Raw genomic sequence first — 24953 nt, 5'->3', positions numbered from 1 at the left:
AAAAACAGTAGAATTTTTCCCATTTGAAAAAATGAGAAAACAAGTTCAGGATAGCAAAGCAGCTAAGGCAGGAACAGATCATATTTTCTAACCCAGAGTCCAGGGCACTATCCAAATAACACTTCTTTATCAGAGAAATGAACAAAATTTTGTTTGACTAATATTTATAAATAATACAAGTAGTATTTTGTATATGCTTTTAGAATGTAATTCACTGGTACTTTTTCCAATTAGTAAAACAAAAATGAGTTGGTGATTATTAAATTAATACAGTTCAATACTGTTTCTGCCCATTATCAGATGATTCTAAAAAAGAGATTTAAAAAGGCCTTTTAAAAATACATTTGGTCAAGACCATCAGTTTAATGCCTACTTCATTTATTGCCAGTAGACAGCATTAAAAGTTGTAAAACTAAAACAATTGCTTTCATTTATATCTCTTTCCGATTATTCTGATAGCTGAAATGTCTGAAGTTCAAAATCTGTAAAGCCTGTCACATTATAGAAACATGTCTCTTTAAACTAAATGTGAAATTCCAGTAATTGAAGTGATAAATCTACTGTTTTTTGCTAGGGTACTTTTGATGAGAACTATAGTAGTAAATTAGAAATTATTCTCTGCTGTTATATCATGGTAAAAGCCTTTCCATTATCTGTTGTCAGTCACTAGGGATGGGCAAATAACTCAGTTGTCAATCTGGCTAGGAAACTGAAAGTTCTGTGAATGATCAATAAAGGAGAAAATATAAACTCTCCATTATCTTCATATAATTCTTTAGACAACTCTATGTTGTTTTTCCTGCCTTTATTTCAGCACATCTCATTTATTCACAGATATATTGGAGATCCTTGAATATTTCATTTTTTATAGCTAGTTATATGTCACCTTGTTTTCAGATGGTATATGAGAGTTACAGTTCAATAAGAATAAGCATCTATACCTTGTTTGCTGAGTATAATTTTATACATGATACAGACTTAATTAAATTACTAATAACTACCACCTACATTTTATTATCGATTTTTTAGCTATAGTATTTATCATCTTATATTTCTTCTTTAAAAGTCTATTACCCCCCTTTTCTCAGTACTGCACAAAAATAATCTGCAATCTATAACTCTCCCTTGTCCCCCATTCTAAATAAATAGCAAACCGGAAATCGGCATGACAGGTATACCCCCGAAGCAATTAAGAATACAAAAGACAAAAGGGCATGTAGTACATTGAGACCAAAATTCCAATCAAGACAATCTGATTTCATCAAATGTGAGATAAAGTATATACTTTAGGATGTTGCCTCCATTATTGAAACTAGGTAATAGGAAGCATGTTTCTTAAATTACTGTTGTATTTCCAACTCACTGGTGTGGAATACTTATTATTATAGGTACATGGTATTACCAAACTGATTTTTCATTCATCTGTGGAGTTTCATACTCAGATCTTTAGACATTACAAAAGTTTTATACAGAGAAATGATTTTCAGAGTTTACTGTTGATCTTTTAGCATTAGAACAGAGGAGATGACAAAAAAATGAAGAGGGTAGGAATATTTGCAAATTCTATGGAAAAGAAGAGGAAAATCCAGGATAAATCTATAAGAAAAATACATTTGTAAGTATACCTGTCCAACACATTTTTTTGCTGTGTTTCCCTGGCCCCTAACAGTTTGAAAAGACTCAAAAGAAAAAGAGATCTTCTCTCTTTAAGAAACAAGTGAAAAATGGGAGGGGTTACTTAGAGCTCTCTGGAGAGTGGGACTGCTTATGTTAAGAAGAAATACAAAATTTACAGAATGACAAAATATTAGCACTCAAAGTATCCTTAGAAATCATCTAGTCTAACCCATTGTTTTACAGGTAAGGAAGCTGAGGTCCTAAATGGAAAAATTGGTACTTACGTGACAAAACAAGGAATTTAGAGTTATCTAATTCTTTTCATTTTAAATGCAAGCTAAACCTTCAGATTTTAAATCTGGAAATGTTTTCTACTATAATAAAAACAGCAGAATTTTATTAAGTAGGTTATTAATATCTATATTCTAAACAGCTATCTTGAAAGCTTGGAAAGAACAGAACCAGAGCCTGCCAAGTGTCTAGGGAAGACTTTAAGTGGGATAAAGATCAACAAGTAAATAGTTAAGAGAACTTAACTCATAATAGTAAAATGACAAGCAACTTCAATTGCATTTTGGAGATTTTATTCTATTCTTGTTGCATTTCATGGTTTATAATAAGAAACTAGTATTAGAATTGTAATTACAAATATAGAGGATGCCAAATGCTTTTTACAAACATCATTTGATTTGATCCTCACAACTTATTATTATCACTATTTTAAAGTGGTTGAAACTGAGGCAAATAATGGTTAAATGACTTGTCCAGGTGCACACAGTTGAATGTGAGAGCAGGTCTTCCTGACTCTATCCATAGTCATCTGGCTACCTTTGTGCAAAAGAAAGAATAAAACTGAATAGGTAAAACTGAAAAGGTAAATAAGCTATATTGTGAAGAACTTTAAGTAGAAAAAAATAGAAGGGTTTGAATTTGGTTTTGGAAGCAGTTTCTAGCAGCTACTAGAACTTTTTGACTAGATGAGTAAATGGCCAGACAGCTGCCTCTGAGCTTTATAAGCTATTATTTAAATAACTATAATCATTTTAGTTTTTAAAAATTGAGGAACACATTCAATGGTATAACTTGGTCTTTCTCAATTACATGTATCCTAAGTAAATTGGGTCTATACTACTTTAAATGAGCACAATTTCTTGCTTTGTTGAAGTTAGTACACATTTAATTTATTTAGAATACATGTAACTGAGAGAGGCCAGGTGTGGGCATAATTATTGAATTTCAGAGGTACAAGAATCCTTATAAATCTTGTAGTTCAATCTGAATTTGTAACAGTCTATTTTGCAACATTCCAGGAAAGTACTCATCTCAGCCTTCATTGGAAAACTTTAATAGGGCGCCCACACTTTTCTCCAGTGGCTTAGTACATTTATGGGCCCCTTGAATGGTGAGAAAAATTTTACTTTTGTTAGTTAAACTTTAACTATTTTGGTAAAATCTCCATGCTTTGATACTAATTGTTCTGTCTTCTGGGCAGATATGTTAGCCTCTCATATGAGAGACTTTCAAATTCTTGAAAATAACGAAGATTTCCTGCCCCCCCCCCCAAACATTCTCTTCTCCAGGCTTCAAGCAATAGTCATATGGAATGGTCTGTAGATCTCTTATTTTGGGGGGGGGGGGAGAGAGAGAGAGAGAGAGAGAGAGAGAGAGAGAGAGAGAGAGAGAGAGAGAGAGAGAGAGAGAGAGAGAGAGAGAGAGAGAATTCCTGATGATCACACTCCCTTTCTCAACACAGTTCTATACTTTCTCTTTAATGTAGAAAGTTGTCTAGCACCAGGAAGTTGTGATTGCTCAGGTTACAACCAGTGTGCATCAGAAGCAGGACTGGAATCTAGGTCTTCCTAGATCTTTTGCCTGCTTTATTGCCAGCAAATTCTCTAAAGGACTTGCCCCTTCCTTTTTGACAGAGATGCCCCAGCATTGCACAATTAGCCATAGGAACTGAGGGAAAAAATATAAATAGTTTATTACATTGCCAGTACTAAGATGAAACTATCTCTATTAATATATTGGAAGTTATCTCACTGTCTTGTAAAGGGAAGAAAAACTCCACCTGGCACCTATGATATATAAAGCATCATGCTAAGTACTGAAAGTCAAGAAAACCAATCAAATGAAAAGGCAAAATTGAAGAATTTGTTTAATATGTTTAAATGTTCAAAAAGAGGATTGATTCTGACAATGTTGTTCCATGTGCATTTTAGATTGATCATAACTCCTCACGGATGAACTTGACTGCTACTGTACTGTTTTTTCTGTCATTTTCAAAGAATAAATCATGCTTCTTTTTATCATGACTCCAATCCTCTCAAATTCACACACATTTCATTCAATGTGAATGCTTTTTGTTTTTCACCTTGCTTTATGGGCACAGATCCAGAAAACATTTCTGTTGGCTTTCCTTCCCCCTAGTCACTAAGCCACATTTCTTTTCTTTGAGACAAAAACTGTTTGGGGGGCTTTTATTAGAGAAGGATAGAGGAGGAAAATAAAAGCGTACTAGACAGTAGTAGGGATTCTTTTCTCTACCACCACTTGGATCTGTCTTTGAGAAGGAAAAGGTAGGGGAAGCAACTACTCATCACTTAGTAAATATGGAACTAAAAAGATTTCAGTTGTGAAACATTTAGTATTTTCTAGGGAGGAGAAAACAAGTTTACCCCAAATTCTTTATTTGAATTTGCATGTAATACACTTTTCTAAAATTCTCCACATGTCAATGCATCTATTTTTCTTTTTAAATCAAGCATTAAATGTGCATTCTGACTCCCACATAGATGATCTGAAGCATAGGCAAAATGTCTGTATATTCAATTACACACTAAATAAGTAAAATTGAACATGGAGAAATAAAAAGTATCAAGTACTATTTGTATCTATGAATTCTTTCTTCTCTTACTTTTAGAAGTTATTGTCCTAATAACAAGTTAGAAAATTTTTGTAAAAAAAAAAAGAAAGTTACAATAAAATAGAGGTTTTGTTTTATAGAAAGTCTAATGCAGACTACAGAATTAGGTGTTCTGTTCCTATTATTGAGGTAATCAGTAAGTTGTATATCAAATCATCACTGTACTATCTTTAAAAGTAACCCTCCCCCCTCCAATTTAGAGATATTAAACTAATTTACAAAACTTCTCTAAGAATCTTTAAGGTGAATTTAGGGAAAAAATGGATAGATCTAATTTTAATGGGAAAAATACTACTCTTGGAAATTATCTTTATTTTCTCATTCCCCATTACCAAATTAAAGATAAATTAAAATGTTCAGATAAATCTACCACTTTATTCTAAATTCACTCGAGATGTTTCAGGCCAGTTACACTGAAATAAGACAATATGTTCCTGTATTATTTGAGCATTATCAATTAAACTACAAGAAAATAACTCTAACCTTGTTAGAATTTTAACCTTGTTAACCTTGTTGCTTTGATTAGTTTAAATCTAACTCTTAGCACAGTACCCGACACGTTAGTAGGGGGTTAATAAAAGGTTACTAATTGATGACTGAAATCAGATTTTCAAAAATTAATAGTGAGTGGGAGATAAGAAAGGAGCTTTTAAAAATATTTGCAATAGGTATTTTTTGGAAAATAAAACTAAAAATAGTCAAATTTGACAGAAGAACATGCATTGATTGATTATGATTACTCTTGAATTTTCTTCAAGGATTTTGTTTCTGATGAAGCTGGAAGGTCTGTAGGTCACATACATAAAATATATAATATGTGTAAAGTGTTTTGTAAAATTCAAAGTCTATTAAATGTAAATGGTTTATTATTATTATTATTATTAATATTATTATTATTATAATCATCATCATCATATTTAAATTGATCCTCCGATCAACAGAGTATTGACCAAAATCCAAGTGGTTGAAAATACTGTTAGCAGAAAGTATTGATGGAATATTTACCATTGGGGTGGCAGGCATCACGTTAACCAATCAAACTATAGTTTTAAAGTTTTATAGATGTAATTGATCACCTAAGCACCTATGTAGTCTTGTAGTCTTGTTTTTCTAGATTAAAATGATTTTAACACAATGCATTTAAGCAAACATATGAGTAATATAAACTTTCATAAATGCCTATATATGAGTAGAGATCTAACTAGATTGCTACTTCAAAATTAGGATTAAGTTTTAGGATAAGCCTATTTATGCTTTTATTAAACTCTTATTCTCCATAAGGGAATAAGTTTAAGTCTGAGAATTGTTTAAAATATAAATGTGAATAAATCATTAAGAAAACAATAATTAATATAACATACCTTTACAAATCTTTTCCAAAGTTGCTCCTGTTAGAAATCTAAGAGACAGTTTGTACTATTGCCATTAAATAAATACTATTTGATAGTATTAGAGATTATAAATCAAAATTTAAAAAATCCATATTTATTCAATAAAGCCTTTACACTTAGGTTTGCTGTGCAGATTTCCTAAGCAGCTGTGGCAAATCAGAATAAGTTTTTTGGATGATATGATTTCTGCTGTAGTTGTGTGACTTTAATGCTGCTAGGAGGTGTGTATGTGTTGCTCTGAGTTCTCCTATAGAGCAGTGAAATCTTCCTTATCACCCTATTCATCTTTCTCATCTTGACAGGTCTCACCAATTTCTCTATGTTCCTTATTACTCATGCAAACACAAAATACCCAAAATATCACACACTTCTTATAGGTGCTGCTAGCACCCAATAACTGTTACAGCTCCAGTTTGTCAGTAGGTCTTTAAAGTGGGGAGAAAAGGAGTGAAGTTAGAAAACAGATAAACTTATTTATATTCATACAGACCATTATCACCAAACAAAAAAAACCAAAGACTAACAAAAATGCCAGGGACTCTAGCTCTAGTTAGTTGTGATCATCTTGTGCAATTTCTGTGGCAGTCTTGATCCTTAGCTTTACAAATATTATTATAAACTGCCACAGGATGATAGTTCAGTATATCAGAATGAATATTTATGGCAAGCATTCTAATCATTATGTTTGTAACTGGATTGAGTTTATTATTTTATTTCATAATTTTATTTATTATTTTATTTTCCCCAATTACATATAAAAGCAATTTTATACATTTATTTTTTAATATTTTGAATTCCAAATTTTCTCCATTCCTTTCTTTTATCCTCATTGAGAAGACAAGCAGTTTGTTATAAGTTATACATATACAATCATGTAAAACATTTTCATATTAGTCACGTTGTGAAAGAAAATACAGATTAAAGAAAAAGAGACAGGAAAGAAGAAAGAAAAATAAAGTAAAAATAATGTGCTTCATTCTGCATTCAAAGTCCAATATTTCTTTCTCTGGAAATGGATAGTATTTTTCATCATAATTCCTTCAGAATTATCTTGAATCATTGTATTATTGATAATATGTAAGTCATTCATAGCTGATTACTGTACAATATTTCTGTTATTGTGCAATATCCTCCTGGTTCTGCTCACTCTACTTTGTATTACTTCCCGAAAATCTTTACAATTTTTTTCTAAAAGCATCCTTAGCATTATTTCTTATAATAGTAGAATAGTATTCCATCACAATCACATACCATAATTTAGTCATTCCCCCAATTGATGGGTATCCATTCAATTTTCAAGACTTTCAAGACCACTAAAAGAGTGCTGCTATATTTTGATCCTATAGGTTTTCTTCCTTTTTTTAAAAAAAATCTTTGTAACATAGATTTAGTAATGGTCTGGCTAGGTCAAAGAATATGGTTTTATAACTTTTGAGCATAATTTGGAATATGATTTTAAACTAGTTTGTCAGACTAGATTATTCATTGGCTATTAAACTCCTAAAAATATGATTTTTACGGGAAAAATATTAATATTATTGCCAAATCTAAGAAAGAAAAAAGACCAAGCAAATAACATATTTGGTGGTGGAATGGATCAGATTGAAACTTTTTACTCAAATGGTTATTTGGTTCATTTAACATTGAGATGAAAAGAAAACCAGTTCCTATGATCATAACACTTTCTTCATGGTATTCTTCTGTTCAACATCTGCTTAAAAACTTTACAGGTCCCCCTAATCAGAAATTTTAGGGATGATCTTCACTATTATGTCCCAATATAAACTAAACTAATTATATTTCTGTGGCAAATGACATATCTATTTTCCTTTTGCATTTTTATCCTGACTATTCTCAGAGCTACCTTGAGGGGTGAATTCAAATTGTCCAATAAATCTTCTAGGTTCACTCTGGTAATAATTTTTTTCTTCTATATAACAATCTTTCCTTTTTGAAAACTCCTTTATTGTCTTCTGTCCATACCACTTGGACATTTCATCACATATATACTTCTACTAATTGAATCATTGAAACTTTAAGCCCTTTGAAATCAAAGATCATGTCTAAACTTTTCTGGCATCCTCCACAGCACTTCATGCAGTACTGAATAAATACAAGATATTCAATACATGCTTAACTTGTTCTCACATTTATATCACTTTATAGTTTATCCAAGAGTTTTCCTCATAAAAATATAGTTTAGATATCTTTATGTCAGAGAGATAGCAACTTTGAAAAGGTGGTCAAGTTCTGTCAACAATCACACAACCAGGGTCAGTATTGAATTCCAGATTTCTTGCTTCTAAGGCCAGAAGCAGAGTGATATAAAGAATACTAGTTTATCTCCTTAGTTTCATTCTATTATAAACCTTTAAGGCAACAGGGCTCTGCCTATTAAATCCTGATTAAGAAAATAAGATCCTCAATCTAAGGCTACTACTTTCTGAGGTTAATAAATTTTCCATGCTCAAATTAGATAATATTAATTTATAGAACTATGTAGAATACTCCAACTTCAATGTAAGCTTTAGGTACTGTATATCAAGAGATTAGCACTGAGCCTAAAAATAATATTGATGCTTGATAAACGTTTATTAAATTAATATACTATAAGCTTAATCCTAAAATTTAGGATGAAACCATTCTCTTTGCAACTTCATGAAAATCTCACTAGATCCCAGGACTAAAATCATTCAAACTATTTTCTTCTGATATGATAGCCAATGTAAAGGGTAGCATAATTTAATGAAAAGGCAAGAGTCTATAATTCAGAAGTCTTGATTTTAGGCATGAGTCTGATACTAAATTAATAGCAAGTCATTTCTGAGTCTCAAATACTTATTTGTAAAATAAGGGAATTGAAAGATAATTTCCAAGCTATTTTATAGTTCTAAAATTTCTATGATTCTGAATTGATGGTTTCCTCCAGCTCTGACCCTGGTTTAACCCTAGTTTTCCTTCAATTTTTTAATCTTAAATCTCATAAAATTGTTTTGTTTGCTCTCAATCTGGTTTATACTTCCTGTGTAAATAAAGTCCATATCAACACCAAGTTAATTTTCTTTTCCAGAACAATATTAGCATTCTAAAGCCCCAATTTATATCACATATATGTAGCAATAATTACTTTATAATATTGCTTTATAGATGACAAGGGCTTTCTCTTACGTTATCTTATTTGGATCACAGAAATAGTTCTAGAGTAAATGTACACTTAATCCAATGCTTAGTTTTATGCATGAGGAACCTGAAGTCTAGAGAGGTTAAAGGATTGACCCAAGGACACATGAGTAGTAAAAAATAGCATTAAAAATCAAAGGCAGAGGTAGGAAACGATTTTCACAGGTAGGGGGTTCTGATAAAGGTCTCATTTCTAAAATATATAGAGAGCTGAATCAAATTCATAAGGTTACAAATCATTACTCAATTGATAAATGGTCAAATGATATGAACAGTGTTCAAATTAAGAAATTAAAGCTATATATAATCATACGAAAAAATGCTCCAAATAATTATTGATTAGAGAAATGCAAATTAAAATAATTATCAGATACCATCTCACACCTATCATATATTGACTAAGATGACAAAAAGGGAAAAAGATCAATGATGGAGACATTTGCTGGTTGTTGTCCTTTGTTATCGAAGAAGACCAAAATGACATCACTTTGTTTGAGACTAATTACAGTGTGTCTGACTTGGCTGATCAGTGCTGGAATGCTCTACCAAAGGTTGGGCACAAGTAGTCCATGTGAACACCTGGGGTGCTTACTCTAAACTTATGTATGTCACTTTTCCTTTGAGCTCATTCAATTCTGCCTTCCTCATAGAGTGCAGCACCCTTACTGATTAGGGCACGTCATGCTGGGTGGTCCTGTGCCAGTGTCTTCCATGCTGCATAGTTAATTCCAAAATTCTTAAGAGAGACTTTCAGGGTGTCTCGTTTATCACTTCTTCTGACCCCCTTGTGAGTGCTTGCCCTGTGTGAGTTCTCCATAAAATAGTTATTTTGGGGCAAATGTACATCTGGCATTCTAACAACATGTCCAGTTCATTGTAGTTGTACTCTCTGTAGTAATGTTGAAACACTAGGCAGTTTAGCTCAAGAAGAGACCTCAAGGTCTGATATCTCCTTCCAGGTGATCTTCAGAATCTTCCTAAGACAATTGAAATGGAAGCAATTTACTTTCTGATGTAGAGCTAATAGACTACCCAGGTTTCACAAGCATATAGCAATGAGGTCAGCAGTACAACAGCTCTGTAGATTTCAATTTGGTAGTCAGTCTGATACCTCTTCTCTCCCACACTTTCTTTCAGAGTCTCCCAAATACTGAGCTAGCTCTGGCAATGTGAGTGTCAACTTCATTGATGTGTACCTCTTGGAAAAGGCACTGCCAAGGTAAATGAAATTGTCCACAGTACACAAAACTTCCCCATTTGCTGTAATTAATTGTCTCACATGGATGATGTGGTGCTGGCTGATGGAGCATCTGTCTTTATTGGAGGTTGATTTTCAGGCCAAAATTAGCACAAGCAGAAGAGAATCGATCCATACTTTGTTGCATCTCAGCTTCAGAGGTTGCATTGAATGCCCATTCATCTGCAAATAGAAGATCATGCACCAACACTCCCTCCACTTTGGTCTTGGCTTGTAGTCTTTTCAAGTTAAAGAATTAGCCATCATTGTAGTAGCTGACTCTTGAGGCTATGTTTATCTTCAATGAAAGTATTTGATAACATGGCTGAAAATATCATGCTAAAAATTTTGAGAGCAAAGACACAACCTCGTTTCACTCCACTGGTTACTGGGAAATCTGGAAGCATCATCCATCATCCAAAACCAGGCAAGCACGCCATCATGAAATTGATGTACAATACTGATGAACAACTCAGGACAACCAAAGTTTGACATAATTTTCCATAAGACCTCATGACTGAAGATATCAGAGGCCTTAGTCAGAACTACAAAGGTTGTATACAGACCTCTCTTCTGTTCCTGGCATTCCTCCTGGAGCTGTTTAGCAGCAAGCACCATATCAACTGTTCCTCAACCCTTTTTGAAGCCATGGCTCTCAAGGAGTTGACTGCCTTCCAGATAAAGGATCAGCCTATTGAGAGGGACTCTGGCAAGAATCTTGCCTGCAATGACTAAAAGAAAAATACTCCTGTGATTGTCACAGGTATGGGAATATTGGGACATTAATACACTGTTGGTGAAGTTATAAACTCATCCAATAATTCTGGAGAGCAATAATTCTATGCCCAAAGAGTAATAAAACTGATCATTCCCTATCTTCCAGGCCCTTATCCAGAAGAAATCATAAAAAATGGGAAAAGTCTCACATGTTCAAAACTATTTATAGCAGCTCTCTTTAGAGTGACAAAGAATTAGAAATTGAGGAAATACCCATCTATTGGGGAATGGCTGAACAAGTTATGGTATCTGAATGTTATGGAATACTTTTGTTCTATAACTTGAACTGATGATGACAGAAGGAAGCAGAACCAAGAGAACATTGTATACATTGACAACAACATTGTGAATTGATCAACTTTGATATATGCAGCTACTCTCAGCAGTTCTGAGTTAGGACAATCCTAGGGGACCTGTTATGGACAAAGTTATCCATATGAGGGGGGGGGACCACAGAATCTGAATGAACACTATATTCACTTTTTAAAAATTTCTCTTATGTTTTTCCTTCCTATCCCATTGTTTTGTTTCTTTTCACAAAATGATTAATATGTAAGCATGCTAAACACCTCTATATAATCATTCTTACTTTAATCCTGGTTTCCAGAATCAATCCTAAGGAGAGCAATCAATATGAAGGGCCCACATTCCTCAAACCCACCAATATCAACTGCAGACAAACTACCATTGATAAGAAGATAGTCTCAAGAGTCCTGATCCAGACCACTGATCCTGCTTCTAATACAGTCTTCCTGGCCATCATATTGAGTAGCAACTCCCATAGAGATAGAATAGTCATTCTTAACTGATAAGCAAATGTCTACTGTAAGTTGGTTAAACCAGAATAGCTGAAGCATTCAGGTGCCTTGAGGGAGAGACAGGAGGCCATCAATTCCAGGAAAATCAAACCACCACAATCATTATTGCCACTACCATCTAAATCAACACGTTCTCTTAGAACCTTAAGGGGGGGGGGGCTAAACTCTAAACCCAAGAGCCTTGGGAGAAGCAGTACTCCTAAAAGCTTTCTCATCCTAAAAGATAACTCCATCTTTATTTGTCCCTTTCTTGAATACTTATTTCTTTAGCTCTTGACTCTCCAGGACTTCTTTCTCCCTTATGTCATATTCTCCAATCAACCCAGGTACTTTCTCTCTCTACCTTTGTGTCACAAGACACAAACCTAGAGGAAAATGTTATTTTAAAAAATGATATTCTAAAACAAAATCTCAAATGAAAAATGTATTCTTGGCAAAAGTTCAACCAGAATTCCTGGAAGAAATTAAATAGAAATTAAAAAAAAAAAAAAAACAACCCACAACAGTAATCTCTAAGCCCATGACCCTGTAATGTAAGTGAAAGGAAGAAGAGAACCCAAATCAATACAAAAAACAGGTGCTTAATATGGGTTTTTTAAATTGAAATGACAGGAAAAAAAGAAGAAATAACTTAAATAATTGAGATGAAAGATGCATTGACAAAGGCTAAATGTACACAAACTATCTACTCAGTCTATCCTAATAGATGTCTTTTCATTTCAGACTATAACCGACTATAGATATATATATGTAAGTATATGTCTATATATGTATATATACAACTGCATCAGCTCCTTAAGACATTAATCAGATTGACTGTAATATAAACTTAAGAGCTATAATTTTCATGTCATCTTTATTAGTCCTTTGTTTTAGCACATTAAGAGGTCAAACTGGATAGGATTGTACTGAATCATTATGCTTGGTAAACTTACACTCAGAATTCAATATATAAAGGAAACAAATAAATAGACTTGCATTCTTCTATGAATGTAGATGGCAAACAGGAATGGAAGGGGAAAAACATCACTTTTTGGAGGGGCAAGGTAGGAGTGAGCTTGATGATTTTAGGAGAAGTGGGAAATTTGATTTTGGAGGAAGAAGGGAATGATATTTAAGCCTGTTCAACCAAGACAATCTCACTGTATATAATATGATCAGATTCTTTTAAGAGTATCTTATTTTGGGGGATGGCTAGGTGACATAGTGGATAAAGCACTGGTCCTGGAGTCAGGAGTACCTGAGTTCAAATCCGGCCTCAGACACTTAATAATTAACTAGATTTGTGGCCTAGGGCAAGCCACTTTGCCCTGCAAAAACTTAAAAAAAAAGAGTATTTTACTCATTTTGAATTAAGATAGATCAGCAGTATGTAAGTAAAAGTAAACCAAAGGAAGGCATATGGTATCTTAGAGAAGGTCTAGCCAACACCACTGCCACTCATTTTCAGGTGGTCACTTATGCTGTTTTGTCTTCTTTTACAGCAAGATTCTGGTACCTCCATTGACTTTATGGAAATTATAATGAATATGAGCAGGAGCTCTATGTTCACTTCTGTTTTCCACACTTTAGAGGGAACACTCATAAACATCAAGATGGGAGGTATAATGAATGTCTCAAAGTCATGTCAATATCATTATTCATTGAAGTAAATGAATGGGATGTTTAGTCTGGAGTTGAGAAGACTGAGAATTGGGGGTGAGGAGGAGGGGAATGAAACTATTTCAAGAAATATTAAATATTTAAAAAGGGAATATTTTTTCCCATAAGTCTGAAAAACTTGTAAAAATCAAAGCAATACAAAAGTGCAATGGATTGGTAGAAGAAATAGTGAGTTCGTTCCTTTCCACTGAAGAACTTCAAAGTCTGAATAATCTCTTGTTGAGTTTATTAACAGAATTGAGTCTTATTCATTAGAATAAGGTTGGGCTAGATTACTTTTGAGTTCTCTTCCAACCTTGGTGGTCTGTGATACACTAGACAAGTCTCATGATCTAATAAGTAAAAAAAGAGTTTCTCAAGACATTCCCACTAATCCTACTGAACTAACAAGACGACTAAAAAAGACCCTAGATTTAGAAATACATTAATTCTTTTAGGTTCCTAGGACATCATTTTACAAACTATGTAAGTCAGAATATTGTATCAATACTTTAATGTCCTGAAAAAAGTTAATGTATTTTCTACAGTTTCCAACTTACTTCAGCATTCTAACCCATGTTTTGAGTTTAACCAGAAATCATTTAAAAGTTTTGTTTTAAGTTTTTGATTTGCTAGAAAAGAGAGAGAAGTAGAACTTGTTTATTCTGTTTTCTCAAACAGAGATGAAGGTATCTAAATATTCCAAAACAATAAATTAATAAACAATACAGATAAATCCATAGACACAGTCTATAAACAATCTAGTCAGGTTTTAAACATTTCTTCCCAACAAAACTCCCAATAAAAAATATGTGCATATTCAATTTAAAAATGGCAAAGTTTGGGAAAGGTCTGTGATGATACAGATATTGTTCAGCTGCAATTCAACAGAAAACCTCACAAAAAAAACCCCAATAGTTCTGATGCATATGGCAAGGCCTTTTGTCTTAAAGACCGGAAATGCAACTGAAACAAAATATAATAAAAAATGAAAAATCAGGTACAGGAATTATGCATTTCATACTGAATAATTATTTCTGTACTGCCTGTAAATCCTCTCTGGTAAGCTGTGCATCTAAAACTCATCGAACTGCCAAGGGGTAAACGCAGCTCCATCCATCACGCAGCCACTTGACAAATACATTCCATAATAGAAGTTTATTTTTATGGGAGGCTGAATCAAGGACTTTCCCATGCATACAAAAACTTGTCAAAATTATTTATGAGTCTTGCTGAGACACACAATATGTCATATCAAACTCCTATTTTCCTTCCAAGCACAGACTGTCAATATCTCTGCTACTATCAATAATGTGGAACACCGCTGCTATAGGCCCTCAGGATTTTGAGGTCATTTGCCCATCCCAGACTGCTGCCAGGAGCTGTCTCTAACTGCAATGCAGCTAAGAAGAGGTGTATTTACAACCTCTATGAGGTGTAGTTAAGGTAAGCTCTGGGGAGTACATTCCAAGGTTTTGCCAACACAAAATAAACTGGAAACATATGCCTGAAAAATTATAGCTGATTATCTTTGTAGTTAAGAAAATAATTTTTTTTTGTCTTTCCTTCATTTAGCAAAGAGTAAATTTACCAGTAGTATTAAGTTTAATTAAATAAATAGTCAAAATGAATGAAAATGTCCAATCTGGATGAAAATATGTATACTAATAGGCTAGTTCACAGGATGATAAGACTGTCTTGGTTAAATGAAATTTGGTTAGAGTTACCTACAAGAGTGCTCCTTAAGTATTATTTCAAAAGTTGAATGACATGTGGGTTTATCTAGGGAAACTGGAAACATTACTTTGAAGTTGCATCCAAAGTAAAAATACTCTAGTTTGTGTGCAATAATAGCGATAGGCATAGAAATAATGGCTTTTAACATCGACTTGCAAAAATTAATAAAATATCAAGTATTTATGGAAACTAAGCTAGACTTAATAAAGATTAGCTCTAAGATGGCTAAATTCTAATAATGTTGGAAAGAAAGGATGGAAATGGGTGCCAAATAACTAGTTTCTCCTTAATAAAAACAGAAATGAATGAATATCTGTATCATTTACTCAGTAACTTTATTACTGTTGGATTATATTATATTTATTGTTCTATGTGCTACCTCTGTGCCCCATGGCAAATCATTTAACTTTTCCGTACTCAGTTTCTTCATCTGTAAAATTAAGGAGTTGAAATAAATGGCTTCAAACGTCCTTTTTTATATCTAAATTTATGATTCTAAGATTGATATTCTTTCCAAGATTAGCAGTAAGTTGGATAAATACATATTAAATTGGCTGTCTAAACCCCTTACAGTGAAGAGGGCACCATTTAGAGCCCTAGGGTAGTTTGTGTTAAGTGACATCCTCCTATCATGAAAGGTTTTTATGAAGTTTTAAAGAGTTAAATGCACATTCAAGGGATAATTTATCCACTAAAATTTATCTAGAAGATAACAATCTCTCTTAAGGTCCCATTTATTTTCAACAGAGCCCTTAACTCCAGTTAAGTCTATTTTACTTTTCTGAGTGTCAACAGAAAAAAAAAAATGGATTGAGTTAAGGAACTCTAATTCTTCTTTTTTTAGTAGTTCAGAACTGGAGACTACTCCACTTAATTCAATCCAAATAACCATTTTTGTATTTACCATGTAATAAATCATTGTGATAGGCACTGCATCACTTCAAATGAAGTAATTTTTGCCCTCAAGAAGCCTACATTTAACTGGTGTGGTGTAAAGTATTACAAGTAACTGTGTACATAAGTAAATAGAGTGAAATAGGCAGGATCTGGAGAGGGGGAACTCTATAAGTAGGAGATAACATATTTGATAGAAGCCTTGAATAAATACAAAGTTTCCAAAAGACAACTATGAAGCATGAGAAAAAGACTACCTGGAAACTGGAGATAGAACGCTGAATTCAGAGAAAAAAAATAAGTCATTTAATTTTGTCGGAATTTAATATGCATTAAGGGGAAATAAATTTGGATAGGAATGATAGACAAGAGTTTGGAGAGTTTGAAATGTTAGGCTAAGAAGTAATGTATCTTATCTTTGAGGCAATGGGGAATAAGTGAAGGTTTTTGAGTAGGGAGATGACATGGTCCAACCTGTGTCTTTGGAAAGTTAAATCTAAATATATTTTAAAGTGGTACTAGAAGAAAGTCAGAATGGGAATGTTTATGTTCGTGCCATAGAAAGTAAGATAAATCAATTTGCATACTTTCTTCTCAGACATACTTCAGATTAAAAAATAAACGATGAATACTATACAGAACCATATCCAGGGGCATAAGGACTTGTGATGCAAATGAATCTCTACCATTAATAATGTAAAAACAGACTTTTTCAAGGGTAAAGGGCAGGCTAAGGAACTATTTAGAAAATTCTGACTTTAGTCCAAACCTATCAAACAAACTTGGTCATAGATATAACATTTCAAATGTCTTCTGGGTACAATTTAAATTCAAGAAACAGACCTTCAAATATTAGTCAGAAAATATATTTATTTAATATGATACTATAAGAAAAGAAATATCTTTGCATTTTTAAAATAATTATGTGAAATGTTATTGGTATTTAGACATTTTATTCATTCATTAATTCATTCATTCATTTAGCTTTTTGCAAGGCAAATGGGGTTAAGTGGCTTGCCCAAGGCCACACAGCTAGGTAATTATTAAGTGTCTGAGACCAGATTTGAACCCAGGTACTCCTGACTCCAGGGCTGGTGCTTTATCCACTATGCCACACCTAGCTGCTCCCCCCAGACATTTTAGTAAGAAAACTATTAACTTATGTTAAGAACCTAGAAGTGAAAGTGACTGACCACAAAACTTTTCTCCAATTCTATCCTCTGACAAAACAACTACAAGCAATTTGCCAGCATTTATGCTTTATGATAAACGAATAAAAGACACAATAACTTACACTGTAATACTAAACTGATGAATGTAGATTTCAGATCAAAGCACTTAATGTGAGACAGTAGGGCAAATATTATTCCATTAAGTATCTACTGGTACCTCTAGGGGAGCAAACTTACAAGTAAGGGTGAGAAAGTAGAGAGAGGAGGACTAAAAAAAGGAGAAATATTAATGATAGCATTATCACATTAGAAAAATGGTTACATCTGTACTGGTTTATAAACCTCTAATTAGCATACTTCTTAATTATAACATTCTGACTATAAGAGTCTGCCAGGCAAATTATGCAAACTATACATAGGAGAATAGTTCCACGTTTTAAATTGAAGGATATCTAGCTAACTGAAAATTTGGAACTACAGTAGTGATTCTTTATATGTTACCTGATGGTGATTAATTTCTTATTTTACTACTTTCTCCTTAATTATCCTAACCATGGACTTTAAGACCTTCCTTATCTTGCTTCCATACTACTATACATTAATTTGTGATCTCTTTGCTTGCTGTACAAATTTGTTCTTATAGAATTTCTAATCTTTGCTTCCACTGCCATCAGAACCTGATTATAGTAGTAGGAAGAGGCAACAAAAGTACCTGGAGGTTATAGGAAATTGAAATACCACCCAAATTTTGCAGGCAAATCAAAGCAAACCTAGAGTTAACTGATGTTATTTTATGAGCAACATGGGAGGAAATCAAGTTAAAATCATACTCTCTCTAGAATATTTTAACTTGTGTTTATCTTGTCCCATCTTAGGAAAGACTTTGACAATTGAAACACTTTCATAGGAGGAAAGTAAAAATGGTAAAGTGACTAGAAACTATGCCACATAATGATCAATTAAAGAAAATGTTAAAAATATGAAGAAGGGAAAATACAGGTATATGAAGGATTGTCATGGAGAAGTGGTGAGAGATTTCTGCTTGGCCTTAGAGGGTAGACTAGAACTAGAAGTAATACTTCAAAAATTAAAGAAACAAGAGTTTGGCTTCATATAGGGAAAAAAAAATTCAGAATGACAGGTAGACAGAAACGGAATGAGCTGCCTTGGCAGGAAATAGGATTCCAAAACAGAAGATTTTCAAGTAGAGTTTAAGAACCACTTGTTGGTGATACTACAGAGGGAAACTGTTCAGGTATTGACTGAAACAGAATAATTCTGACATCTCTTCTATTGATGACCCTGTATCTGCAATTCATTAGTTCCTCATGGACAGAGATTCTTAATCATTTTTGTGGCATGAACATTTTAGCAGTCGGGTGAGGCCTATGGATCCTTTCCTTAGAATGTTGCTTTTGATCATCCTGGAAAACTGCGCTATGCCCCATGAGTATTTGACTAATAGATGATCTAAATTCAAAGAAGAATTTTCACATTAACAACTGTTACATGTCTTTTTTTGGTTCCAAAACTAATAATAATTCTTTTATTTTTGCTATCTTGTCTAGCTTTGAAGAACCTTCATAAAACCAGTTATATCCTTGCTACATCTCATCTATTGAATTTTATTTCCCATTGTTCCCCTATATGTATTTAATCAGAGAACTCTTCTCTCTCAGCCTCTGCTCATGATATTCCTTCATTGTGTTCACAAGTAGTTATAGACTATGAGAATAATAATCAAAGATTAAAATCATAAAGGTCTTCATAGGAACTTGGTTTTAATACCTTTCTTTGGCAGGTTCGTTCAAAGGATAGGAGAAATTGAAAATTCTCTGGCTGACCATAGACTACAAGTGGAAGACTGTGATTTTGCTGTAGTCAAAGGAAAAAAAAAATCAACTTGTAGCCAACTTTCTGATGATAAGCCTCTGACTAAAACTAGGCATGTCCTCAGATAAAAGAAATAGTCAATTGCTGGCTTTGTTTTTGAAAATCTCTTTCAATTTGGAAGGATATGTCAAAACTGTATGTAATTCACCCAGATTTCAAGACTCCAGAACGAACCCTAGGGCTTAAGGGAGCATTGGAGCAGTACTTTAGTTCAGAAGACTCTAATAGCCTAAATTTTGGGTACCTGACAGAAAAAAAGAGAGCCAGCAAAACAGACTGTGCTCTGGTTGAGCTCTTCAATTTGCCAATCCTGATGAATGATGGCAGTTGCCATTACTGAAATGAATTTTTATAGTAATTCTAATTATACTTAAGAGGGTCAAATAATCAAAAGGGGGTAGAGTTGAAATTTAGCCATCTGGGTTAAAAAGATGGAAATGTTACTAAAAAATTCAACTACAGACATTGATATGAAAACAAATTTATTCAGTCAAATCTTCAAGAATAGAAATAGCATTAAAATCACAAAGTTGAAAGGTTCTTAAAAAAGCTCCAAGATGAGGGGGTTTATTTATTAGGTAGGGGATGGGAAACCATGGTGTACATTCTTTTTTTTTTTAAGGTTTTTGCAAGGCAATGGTCACACAGCTAGGTAATTATTTGCCCAAGGCCACACAGCTAGGTAATTATTAAGTGTCTGAAGCTGAATTTGAACTCAGGTACTCCTGACTCCAGGGCCAGTGCTCTATCCACTGCGCCACCTAGTTGCCCCAAGGTGTACATTCTTGAATGAGGACGGACAGTAAAAGTAATATATTATAGATATTAATCAGGTAATTGCACATGGAATAGTTTGGAAAGTGGAAAGATATAAATAGGGAGCACTTTTAAAGTTTTTGTGATAGTCTAGTTATAAAGAGGAAGGACAGAAATGATTATTTATCACTGACTATGTGCCAAACCCTATTTTGCAGATACTAGTACAAGCAAAAAGTCAGTTCTTACCCTCAAGGACTGTATCTTCTAATGGAATAAAACAAAACCTTAAAAGAAGTTAAAGCATAGGGAGTGGAGAAGTAGAAATAAAGCTACTTGATATGTAACATGGTTTTAAATTTCAGAAAATCAAGCAATTAGGCCATGAGAGGAAATGAAAGCATTTACTTTTTTATCTTTTTATACATGTATGCTTAGTACACGTAAACCACTGACTCAGTGGATAAAAGGTCTGTGAAATGAGATAATAATATTTTTAATATCTTCATCTCATGGGGTATCTTGGAACAAAGTACTTCAAAAACTCTGTACCTATTCTTATATAAGGTGTTTCAAAAGTCTTGGTGCAGTTTGAAACTAGTTTAAAACTTGTAAAGCACTTTGCAAATTCTGAAATGTTATCTAGATTGCTACATATTTAAGCTACCTTAAAACTGCATCAAGACTTTTGAAACATCCTTTATATTTGTAATAAATTAAAATATATAAGGACATTGTGGATCATGACAAGTTTAAGAAAGGAATTCAAATTTTGATTGAGGATGACTCCATTTTGATGGGATGAAATGAGTAATGGCGATTTGGGGCAAAAAAAGCATCACTTTATACATATTTCTCATCTTAGGGTTCCTAATGTAGCATCAAAATGAAAAAACTGCTTAGGAGAGCAGATAGGTATCTATCAATCATAAAATAAAGAGGCAATAATTAATGAGGTCATGACAATGACTTCTTGGAGATCAAGGCATCTCTTGGTTTAGAATTAATTATGTATTCCTTTTGGAGGAGGAGGGTAACTGATAACATCTAGTCTACAACTTTGCCAAAGTAATGGGATGGTGGTGGTAAAGATAATAATAAGAACAACATCAACAATATTAGCATTTATATAGCCTTTTAAAGTTTGATGATACTAGCATTTATATGGTACTGAAAGGCTTGCAAAGCCCTTTATAAGTATCTCATTCTATCTTGACAACAATTTTGAGTATATCCTATACTATCATACACATATTAAAGATTAGGAAACTTAAAAGTGTAGGTTAAGTCAGGTAAATGTCTGAGGTTGAATGTAAATTCAAATCTTCCTGACTCCAAGTCCAGTCCTCTCTCCATTGCCCCTTGCAGATGCCTTAAGAAAAATATGTGTCTAACAGTAGAGAGATGGCCAGTTAGGTGGTACACTTGGAGCATCAGACCTGGAGTCAGGAAGATTCACTCTCCTGCATTCAAATCGGGTCTCAGACACTTACTATCTCAAATGAGGTCATGAAAAGTTGAAGTTGAATGAATAGGGGTGGTTAGGTGGCACAGTGGATAGAACACCAACCCTGGAGTCAGGTGTGCCTGAGTTCAAATCTGGCCTCAGATACTTAATAATTACCTAGCTGTGTGACCTTTGGCAAGCCACTTAACCCCATTGCCTTGCAAAAACCCTAAAAAAAAAAAATGAATTAACAACAACAAAAGTAGAGAAGGCCTTTTGGGGTAGATTTACTTGAATCCTTTGTAGAGGGAAAGTCTGTAAAGCATTCAAGATTGTGCCTAGGATCATCTGGGAGTGAAAAAGGTAGTAAAGGATCATAAGTATTAGTCTCTCTTCTCACTAGGTTCCACTGGTCCAATATCTATTGATTTTGCCTACATACTATAAGAAGTAGTTATGTGATATTATAAGTGTTCTCTGTTTTTAAGAATGGAAGAGATACATAAAATTATAATTTTAAATTTTTTTCTTTATTCATTTAAAAAAATTTTGAGTTCCAAGTTAATTTTATCCCCTCCCCAACTCAGTGGAAAGGTAAACAATATTTCAATTATATATGTGAAGTCATGTATAATATATTTTCAAATTTGCCATGTTGCAAAAAAGAATACCAAAACTAAAAACTAAAACAAAAAAGCAAAAAAAGATAAAGTGAAAAAGGTATGCTTCAATCTATTAATCAGGGTTCTTTCTGGAGGTAAGATAGCATTATAGAAAACAAAAGCCTCCCATCTGATTTACTTGACTTGAAGTAGGAATTTTCTTTAGAAATTTTATCATCAATGTAGGGGATGAGAGTAAACTTGAAAAGTGTGCTCATGAAACAGCATTTTTCTTTAAAGATACATTTTTACAATTCTTAAGCAGAAAGATATCTTTTACTTATGATTAGACCAAATTTGTACATTATCTGATTATACATGATTTGTACAAGATTCTGATTTAAAGAAATAAACGTTCAAAGTTCACAAAAGTAGGAGTTATATGAGAGTATGCAGGTATGGAACAAAGTTTTCCATGAAGAGTAAGTCCAATATAAAATCTGGGCAATTGCAGTGACTTTAAAAAAGAAATGAAATTTATATTGTCAATGACATCTCCTTTGCCAACTTTAAATGTTCTTTTCCATTTAGTTTTTGAAAAAGCAAAAAAATTTTTTAGGCTTTTTGCAAGGCAAATGGGATTAAGTGGGTTGCCCAAGGCCACACAGCTAGGTAATTATTAAGTGTCTGAGACTGGATTTGAACCCAGGTACTCCTGACTCCAGGGCCTGTGCTTTATGTACTGAGCCACCTAGCCACCCCTTGAAAAAGCAAATTTAAAAGAATGGGTTGGCATTAAAATCATCTTTTGATAAATTTAGTTCTTTTGGAATTCTAATCCAAAAATACAAAAACTTTTGTTGTAATTTAACGTTTTATATTTTTTTTTTAAATTTCACTGCAAACGACATAAGCAAATATTTTCCTTTTCTTCCTGTCAAACCTAGTAACTTTGTTAGTAACACTATAGGGCAGAAGATAGCTACAAAGCTAATACAGGCCCTCTAATTGTTAAGCTCTTATAAAGGCTGAACCTGATCATTCACTGAATTGTTGAGTTGATGGGATTCATGTAGCTGGTTATAAATTGATAATCTAAATTAATTCATTCAAGCAGAAATCGATTTTGTAACTCCTTGAGAGCTTGTAATAATGCTTACCTCCTACTGCTAGCTGCATTCTCTGTTTCATAAAGCTGGTCGGAAACAGCTGGATTCAGGTGACCTGCTAGCTCATTAAATCTGTTACATGTTCCTTCTGGTAAATGATATTAAGCTGAAATGTCCTTACGTTGATTTTTTTTCTTTAATTTTATGACAGAAATAACCTAATTTGTAACACAAAATAACAATCTCCTTGGATTACTTTGCCTTGTTAAAATATTTTATGCATTTTTCATTTACACGAAGCTAATGGAAAAACACTTAAACTATCTGTTATTTAAACCACAAGAGATATGTTACTGAAAGTCTGATAGCTACAAAAATGATTGTCTCTTCATAGTCTTTGCTTTATATCTGTAATAAAAGGCGGACAATTCAATTCATTGGTTAGTAAATAAAGTACGATAGTTTTTATTTTATTTGCTCTGCATTGCAAGAACTAAAATCAGATTGCTTTTCAAATTCATTTAGAAATAGAATTCATTACTTTCCTTTCCTCTTTCTAATCTAAAATGTCTAATGTCCATTTTGAACCTTACAGTTTCTTCATCAACAGAATATGCAACCTAATTCTAAATCCCAGATTACAAAAATAATTCGCCATGCTCTTCGTTCCCTGAGTAACTTACTAAGAGGATGGAGATGTGAAATAAGTTGAATAATTCAATCAGAACACCTGCCTTATACATCTAAGATGATTAAATAGTTGTTTCTCAAAACCTCTTGACTTCATTTCCTCTGCCTAAATACATTTTCAAATAAATACAACCCTGAGAGTAAGAACCACAAAGCTAGAATGTCATGAGATTTCAAGGGGCCATTCAACATTTTTATTGCTGCATTAAGTGACAAGATTTTACCAAATAAGGGAGGGGACTAAGAAAGACCCTAAACTACCTTCTCTCCAGTTAAATAATATAACATTTACATGGGAGGAGAAAAAAAATCACAAAATTGTTTTATAGTTTCAAAAGCTCTAAGAGTCAAAGGTGTCCTTGGTAAAGCATGCTTGCTTCCCCACTTCTTACACTGGCTTCGTACAATTTACCTTGAAACATGGATTTTATGAGTCTGACAAAGATTTTTTGAAATTTTATTAATATAATTATTTGTTTAAAAATGATAGTGGAGGGCAGCTAAGTGGCGCAGTGGATGGAGCACCAGCCTTGGAGTCAGGAATACCTGAGTTCAAATCTGGACTCAGACACTTAATAATTGTGTGACCTTGGACAAGTCACTTAACCCCATTGTCTTAAATAAAAAAATTAAAAAAAAACAATAGTGGATTTGGTATTTTTTTCTAAATTCAGTCCCTGCTTTTTTTTAATTACAGTCTAATATTGGTTCCAAAGAACTGTGTTTAAAATATTTAAGGAGATGTAACTATTAAAGATAATAGTGGAAATATCATTGTTAGAGTAATAAAATTAAAATGTGCTTATAAAGGCAACTCAACCTTTTAATTAAGTGTCAGAAGTCCTCCTACTCCATACTATATTGATCACCAACTTTTACTATTGTGCATATGGCTTGCAAATGACTGAAAGTAATACAACAAAAAGAAAGACACACTTTTGGCTAATCTTCTTTGTAATCATTCATCTAAGATAAACCAAAATATCTGTATGCTAATAAAACATTCCTTGCTAAATTTCAAAATAAAGAAAAATTAATATTATATATATATGTACATATATATATA

The 24953-nt window shown here is 33.2% G+C and overlaps 2 protein-coding genes across 4 annotated transcripts in view; both read right to left on the bottom strand.

The window, feature by feature from the left end:
- ZNF407 (zinc finger protein 407) overlaps positions 1-24953 on the bottom strand; it is a 654777-nt gene that overhangs the window by 76420 nt on the left and 553404 nt on the right. The gene's annotated exons all lie outside the window — the stretch shown is intronic.
- Positions 1-24953, bottom strand: part of LOC141498371 (EF-hand calcium-binding domain-containing protein 11-like) — a 73286-nt gene extending 48333 nt beyond the window's left edge. Inside the window, exon 1 of the mRNA XM_074201489.1 lies at positions 1-24953. This exon is cut by the window's left edge and continues 48333 nt beyond it. The gene's annotated coding sequence lies outside the window, so the exon portion shown is untranslated.

The sequence above is a fragment of the Macrotis lagotis genome, chromosome X (assembly GCF_037893015.1).
Source record: "Macrotis lagotis isolate mMagLag1 chromosome X, bilby.v1.9.chrom.fasta, whole genome shotgun sequence".
In the NCBI taxonomy this organism is placed as follows: Eukaryota; Metazoa; Chordata; class Mammalia; order Peramelemorphia; family Peramelidae; genus Macrotis; species Macrotis lagotis.
This window is presented reverse-complemented; position numbering and strand designations above follow the sequence as displayed.